Raw genomic sequence first — 8,457 nt, 5'->3', positions numbered from 1 at the left:
TTTGCTCGGGCATTGGACGACCTCAAGCAAGCTTCTTGCTGGAAGTAATGGAGCAAAACTCCCGAGGGTGAACCACTCTTCCGGCAATGGAGTCCACACTTATGGTGAGAGAGAGAGAGAGAGAGAGAGAGAGAGAGAGAGAGAGAGAGAGAGAGAGAGAGAGAGAGAGAGAGAGAGATGCTACACGTTTTCTCTAACCAAGCATGCATGTTCCCCAATCATGTTAACGTATATATTTCCAATGAAAATATGAAAATTTCCATTACACACATGGGAACATGAGCAAAAAAATATAAAATCGGGTTTATAACTTAGTGTTGATGGGTATTCTAGAAATCGAACACCTGTAGATACCTCGTGGCTCTGTGCACATACGTAAAGAGACTGTGCCCTTACCTCTTTGAAGATCGAATCCGGAGGTAGCTGTGCTTCCTTCGCTCGGGCATTGAACGACCTGAAGCAAGCTTCTTGCTGGAAGTAATGGAGCAAAACTCCCGAGGATGAACCACTCGTCCAGCAATGGAGTCCACACTTACTGAGAGAAAGAGAGAGAGAGAGAGAGAGATGCTACACGTTTTCCCTTGAGCCCCTTTCATTAACTTCTCTTCAAAGAGGAAACTTTCAATTTTCATACTCTAATCCTCCAGCCCACGTTTTTAGTGGTTGCTAGGAATTTCCGAAACTACCCACTCCTCTCCTTTGTACAAGTCTCTTCAACTTCTATTTTTTTTCTTTAGTGGTACCCATCATCCTCTTATGGTGGGCAGGTTCCTAAAAACACGGAAAGAGAAAAAGGAGAACTATCTCCTCAAGATTCTTGTTGCAATGTGCTAAAACGTAGGAGCTCTTGGCCCCACATTTTTTTCCACAATCCCACGCATGCTCATTAAGAGCCCACCTTATACCTCCCATTTGCACCCCTTTGAATTCCTCCAACTTCATTTTCCCATTTTCCTTTCATTAATGGGCTTTGGTTGGGCTTCCCATTTGGGAAAACGTCCAACCCATCTTCCATGTACGCCTCCCCCAACACGTCTTTATTGGGGAAGTTGAAACGTCTTTCCCATCCTCCCTTCAAAAAAAATATTTATTATAGTAAGTTGAAACGTCCTTCAAAAAAAAAATCACAGGGAGATTCAAACTGAGGACCTCTTCTGTAAGGGGTAACGAGCCCCACCAGTGTGCCATACACAATTTCGTTGCATATCTTTGCAACGAAATTTTATTTAACCACTTATAGACGTTAGGTGGATTTTTCCAAAAATGATGTCTTAGGTATTTATTTCTTTTTGTCTTAGTAACCGACCTCCTTAATTGAGGTCATGAAACTCCCCACCCAAATTTCGAAATTTGGGTGGCTCATTAGTTTCTTTGTTTTGAGACCTCCACCATTAAGGTCTTCTTAATGGAGGAGTTATTACACAATTCGATTTTTTTTACAAAAACTGTCTTGAATAAAAAGATAACAGCATACAGGGAGATTTGAACCAGAGTTCTCCTTCCTGAGAGTACATCCTCCTTACCACTACACCATTTCCTCTTTTGTTGTACCTTCTCGCAACTATAATTCTTTTATCCTCTTTTGACGAAATTTACAAAATAGCGGGTTTTAACAAAATTTCTGGCATACACGGGGATTCGACTCACGTTTCCTTTTTGCTGAGGCAACCAACCATACCAGTGAGCCAACTCTTACTTGGTTGCACTTCTTTGCGACTAAAACTACTTCAATGATGAGCGATGTTCGAAATCGCGTAAGTAAGATGTACAAAGTGGCGTGAGTACTATTTATGAGAAATCAAGTCCCGAAAATTATAAATCAAAGTCATAATACATAGGACTAGTAAATACCCGAAATTGGGACCCAAACGAGAAAAAAACTCATTATTTCATGTGAATTACTGAAAAGCGTATATCAATCGGATATGGTCATAACAAGGGCGATATTCGCAAGAGATGAAACTTTAGAAAAGTGCTTTGCGGATGTAGTTGTAATTGAAAACAAAAATTTGGATTTTAATCAGGTTTCAGATCCATCCAAGATCTGAATCCATACATCGTATCTGAATCCAAAATCCTGGATCCACATGATCCAGTTTAGATACAAGATCCATTTGTATCGACTCTATATCACTTTATCGTATTTATTTTCAAGAGTGGTAATATTTATTTATTTTGATAATTATTAAAATTTTACGGGTTTTACATCCTTCCCCTATAAAAAGAATTTCGTCAGCGAAATTCGTTACAAGGATTAAACAATTGGATTGGGACATCTTACTACGTGTGTTATACTTAATGAAAATTTTCAAAATCAATTGAAATTTAAACCTTATGTCTTATTTAGAGTCTTATCCAGGGTATCCACAATCCCTACCTAGATCATTATAGTCTTTATTTTCTATACCATTACACGATATATATATATATATATATTTCCAACAAAAAGCTGAAAATTTCCATTACACGCATGGGAACATGAGCAAGAAAAGATAAAATCGGGTTTGTAACTTAGTGTTGATGGGTATTCTAGAAATCAAACACCTATAGATACCCCATGGCTCTATGCACATACGTAAAGAGACTATGCTCTTACCTCTTTGAAGATCGAATCCGGAGGTAGCTGTGCTTCTTTCGCTCAGGCATTGAACGACCTCAAGCAAGCTTCTTGCTGGAAGTAATGGAGCAAAACTTCCGAGGATGAACCACTCGTCCTGCAATGGAGTCCATACTTACGGTGAGCGAGCGAGCGAGCGAGCGAGAGAGAGAGAGAGAGAGAGAGAGAGAGAGAGAGAGAGAGAGAGAGAGAGAGAGAGAGAGAGAGAGAGATGCTACACGTTTTCCCTTGAGCCCCCTTCATTAACTTCTCTTCAAAGAGGAAACTTTCAATTTTCATACTCTAATCCTCCAGCCCACGTTTTTAGTGGTTGCTAGGAATTTCCGAAACTACCCACTCCTCTCCTTTGTACAAGTCTCTTCAACTTCTATTTTTTTTTCTTTAGTGGTACCCATCATCCTCTTATGGTGGGCAGTTTCCTAAAAACACGGAAAGAGAAAAAGGAGAACTATCTCCTCAAGATTCTTGTTGCAATGGGCTAAAACGTAGGAGCTCTTGGCCCCACATTTTTTTCCACAATCCCACGCATGCTCATTAAGAGCCCACCTTGTAACTCCCATTTGCACCCCTTTGAATTCCTCCAACTTCATTTTCCCATTTTCCTTTCATTAATGGGCTTTGGTTGGGCTTCCCATTTGGGAAAACGTCCTGCCCATCTTCCCTGTATGCCTCCCCCAACACGTCTTTATTGGGGAAGTTGAAACGTCTTTTTCTCCCCCCTTCAAAAAAATTATTTATTATAGTAAGTTGAAACGTCCTTCAAAAAAAAATCACAAGGGGATTCAAATTGAGGACGTCTTTTGTAAGGGGTAACGAGCCCCACCAGTGTGCTATACAAAATTTCGTTGCATATCTTTGCAACAAAATTTTATTTAACCACTTATAGATGTCGGGTGGATTTTTCCAAAAACGATGTCTTAGGTATTTTTTTCTTTTTGTCTTAGTAACCGACCTCTTTAATTGAGGTATTTGAACTCCTCACCTAAATTTCAAAATTTGGGTGGCTCATTAATTTCTTTGTTTTGAGACCTCCACCATTAAGGTGTTCTTAATGGAGGAGTTATTACACAATTCGAATTTTTTTACAAAAACAGTCTTGAATAAAAAGATAACAGCGTACAGGGAGATTTGAACCAAAGTTCTCCTTCCTGAGAGTACATCCTCCTTACCACTACACCAATTCCTCTTTTGTTGTACCTTCTCGCAACTATAATCCTTTTATCCTCGTTTAATGAAATTTACAAAATAGTGGTTTTTAACAAAATTTTTGGTGTACACGAGGATTCGACTCACGTTCTTTTCCTGTTGAGGCAACCAACCATACCAGTGCGCCAACTCTTACTTGGTTGCACTTCTTTGCGACTAAAACTACTTCAATGATGAGCGATGTTCGAAATCGCGTAAGTAAGCTGTACAAAGTGGCGTGAGTACTATTTATGAGGAATCAAGTCCTGAGAATTATAAATCAAAGTCATAATATATAGGACTAGTAAATACCCGAAATTGGGACCCAAACGAGGAAAAAAACTTGTTATTTCATGTGAATTACTGAAAAGCATATATCAATCAGATATGGTCATAACAAGGGCGATATTCACAAGAGATGAAACTTTAGAAAAGTGCTTTACAAGTTTAGTTGTAATTGAAAACAAAAATTTGGATTTTAATCAGGTTTCAGATCCATCCAAGATCTGAATTCATACATCGTATCTGAATCCAAAATCCTAGATCCACATGATCCAGTTTGTATACAAGATCCATTTGGATCGATTCTATATCACTTTATCGTATTTATTTCCAAGAATGGTAATATTTTTTTATTTTGATAATTATTAAAATTTTGCGGGTTTTACAGGATCAGTTAATCATTCGGGGTACTAAAATACATGGCATAATAAACTCTTGGATGGTCATAGTCTGATTTATGTATCGTCATGTGCATACCCACATGTGAGATTAATATCGAAACAAAGTCTTATTTGAAATAGAATCACATGTCTAGTTATAAAAATCGTTGGATTGTATAATTGTTAGTTGGCATAACTTAGCAATACCTATGGTCAGCCACTGGTGATATCATGGTTTGACAAGGTAGACATTTTTGGCAAGCACTTATAACACCCTGCAAACTTATTGAATGCATTCTTTATTTCACAAATGTATATATGTTATATTAATTATTGACATGTATGATATAATGCCTACAACTGCTTGAAATATTCATACCTACCATGCTTGTTCTAACCTGTTTAGGTGATGAATGATGTTGAACGCGATGGGCGGAAGGGATAACAACTTGATCCAATTTCTCCTTTTTTAATTTTATAGAATTTTGTAGTTTGTTATGTATAAACTTTTGTATTACACCTTTTTATAAATTGATTGAGAATCCTTTGAAGGTTTACAATCAATTGCACTGTTCATAAAAGAAAGAATGTTTTTGGAATGCTATAGCATTTTTATAAAGACAGTTATCGGAACTTTTGAAATGTGACTTGCCCGAGGTTTGAATTGGAGTTTAAAAGGTTTTTGTTGTCAAGTTAAAAAAATTAATTTTTCACATATCTTTCAAAGGTTAAAAATCTCAAGGCGTTACACATGAACACACACACACAGCTTTATAGAGGTTATGTCTAAATTATGACCTACGTAGGAAACCTTTCTCTCTTTGGCTTCCACGGCCAAGAGAGGAAGCTCCTCTCTCGCTTATATAGATTCTCAAGAGGTACATGAAGAGGAGAGTTTCAAATACGTCTAGACTCCTTACACAACATGAGTTCATGATTTGTACATCCACCAAGGTGAGAGTCCTAAATAGGACTTAACAATCCAGCATTAGACCTATGCTCTGCAACATGTGGGTACACCTTAGCTTTAAAGTGTGGACCTATATGAGGACCCAAAACAAGTTCTGGATCTGGACTTGAATGAGACTGTCTTCACAATGTTCACTTGTAGACAATACTAGATGATTGGAGACCTTATTTGCCACATGAATATATATATATATATATATATATATATATATATATATATATATATATATATATATATATATATATATATATAGAGAGAGAGAGAGAGAGAGAGAGAGACTAGAATATGAGAACTAAAAATATGGGCATTTCCAACACTTTTTTTGCAAATCCAACCATGTGCATGTGTTTGGCATGGTGAATTTGCTAGAAATCAACAATTGGATTGTGTATTTTCAATGAAAAATGTGTTTTTTGAATGCTTGAATATTTATGAAGATTATGAGCCATTGATTTTAAAGCTTAAAAAAATCTTGTTTATGCATCAAAATCAGATGATTCAAGATCGAGTTCTTATAAAACCAAACATGTAGATAACATATGTACAATTAGATTCAAGAGAAAAGAACACAAAAATTCATGAAAATCATGGTTGTCACATTAGTTCTTAGATTTTCAATTCTCATATTCTAGTGACTCTCTCTCTTCATATATATATATATATATATATATATATATATATATATTAAAACCATAAATAAATAGCATTAGTAATTCTTTCTATCCATATATAGCAGTCCCAAGCGCATTGCCTGGTAGATCCTCCTAATCGGGTCCAAACCCTGGTCAGTCTGATAAAGGAGCTTAAGGGTGTTTGGATGATTATCCCTACATTTGTTGGGTCAAATTGAAACACAAAGCAAGTACAAACTAGGTTTCATTGAGGTCAAACTTTGCAAAGCAGGTTATATGTTCCCCCCCCCGAACAGGGCCGGTACTCCATCTCATGTTTGGGTGTTCCCAAAAAGCGCCACGTATAAGATGCAGACCGGCATGTATCCCCATGTGTGTCTGCATCATATTGCATCGTAATGTGGTGTCGTCGCAAAGACTTAAGTACCCTTAACCGCCATTGTCTTCCTCTTCCTTGAACGGACATAAATGCCCTCTATCTAGAAAACTGAATTGAAGGTTCGTAAAAAGGATAAAAATGCCCTTCATCGTTATCATGCCAAAATGTTTCGCAAAGTTTGTGTATGCAGCAACCTGTATGTTGTAGGATTTAAATAGTTCAAAACAATCCATTCTCGCCCTAAGCAGAAAACTCTATCGGAGCATACTTTGCTTTCATCTGTGTACAACAGAGCATCCGTTTTCGTCTTACGCGCAATCCGTTTCCGTCTTACGCGCAGTCGCAACATCATTGTCACCTTCTGTTGCGTATTAGTTGTTACTGTTGCTTACTCTATAGTTGAAATATCCAAAATCCTATCGTTTCGGTGAGTTTCATGTAAGGTTTCGTTATTCAATCTGTAGGTTTCTTTTTATACAACAACTTGTAAGTTTGAGAAATCTTACAAAGATGTGTACTTATGAACCCAAATATTGCGACAATTTGTAATCATGATGATCATTTAATGTGTTGTGCAGGTTAGCAATGTATGTGCCTCATCAGAGAAGAGATGCCCCGTCATTCTATGGTTTGTGTATTAGAGAAGTGAACCACCAGTCTCATCTATCTAAGGTTCTTGAGAGGTACCAAAATATACTTAAGATTGAGAACAATGAAGACAGGGAGAAAGCCTTGGAATTGTATTATGCGAAGGATTATCCCTCAGATATCGAGGCTGCGGACCAAAGGAAGAATGCAGAAGAAGGATGACGGAGAGAAGGCAAAGCAAAGAGATACGGAGGAGAATGAAAAGAGAAGGCGAAGGAAGATGGCAGAGTAGAGGGAAAGGCAAAAAAAGAATAAGGAGGATTGGCAACGGTATTTTAACAAGGTAACGATGGAGTCAAGGGCGCAAATGGATAACTGGATCTTGGAGAATAAAGCAATGCGAAACAAGGCAAAGCTACTGAAGGAGGCGGAGGAGAGGCAAAGGCAAATGAATAAGGAGGAGGAAGAACGAAATAAGACTCAGGATGAGGAAGAAAAGGAAAGGCGAAGGAGGAAGAAGGAGTTTGAGAAAGGCAAGGAAATGCAAAGACAGGAGAAGGAGGATGAGGAAAAGAAGGAAAGGCAACAAAAGGAAAAGGAGGAGGAAGAAGAAAAGGAAAGAGAAAGGAAGAAGCAAGAGGAGGAAGTGTAGGAAAGAAGGAAACAAGACTTGAAAGAGGAAGAAAGGCGGCGGAAGGAGAAGGAGGAGGAGGAAGAAAAGGAAAGAGAAAGGAAGAAGCAGGAGGAAGAAAGGCGATGGAAGGAGAAGGAGGAGGAGGAGGAAGAAAATGAAAGAGAAAGGAAGAAGCAGAAGGATGAAGTGCAGGAAAAAAGAAAACAAGACTTGTAAGAGAAAGAAAGACGGCGGAAGGAGAAAGAGGAGGAGGAAGAAAATGAAAGAGAAAGGAAGAAGCAGGAGGAGGAAGTGCTGGAAAGAAGGAAACAATTTTTGGAAGCGAAAGAAAGGTGACCAAAAGAAAAAGAAGAGAAAAAGGAAAGAGAAAGGAAGGTGGAGGCAAAAAAGGAGAGAAAAAGGAAGGAGAAGGCGCAGAAGGAGAGAGAAAGGAAGGAGAAGGAGGACGATGAAAGGAAGGAGAGAGAAAGAAAGGAGAAGGAGGACGATGAAAGGAAGGAGAGAGAAAGGAAGGCGCAGAAGGAGAGAGAAAGGAAGGAGAAGGAGGATGATGAAAGGAAGGAGAGAGAAAGGAAGGAGAAGGCGCAGAAGGAGAGAGAAAGGAAGAAGAAGGAGGACGATGAAAGAAAGGAGAGAGAAAGGAAGGAGAAGGAGGCGAGAAAGGCGAGAGAAAGGAAGGAGAAGGAGGAAGAGAGAAAGCAAAGAGAAAGGAAGCTGAGGGAGGAGGAGCGAAAGCAGAGAGAAAAGAAGGAGATGGAGGACGAGAAAAGGAAGGAGAGAGAAAGGAAGG

Source organism: Nuphar pumila, chromosome 5, assembly GCF_984573655.1.
Source record: "Nuphar pumila chromosome 5, dmNupPumi1.hap1.1, whole genome shotgun sequence".
Taxonomy (NCBI): domain Eukaryota; kingdom Viridiplantae; phylum Streptophyta; class Magnoliopsida; order Nymphaeales; family Nymphaeaceae; genus Nuphar; species Nuphar pumila.
Note: the sequence above shows the minus strand (reverse complement) of the source record.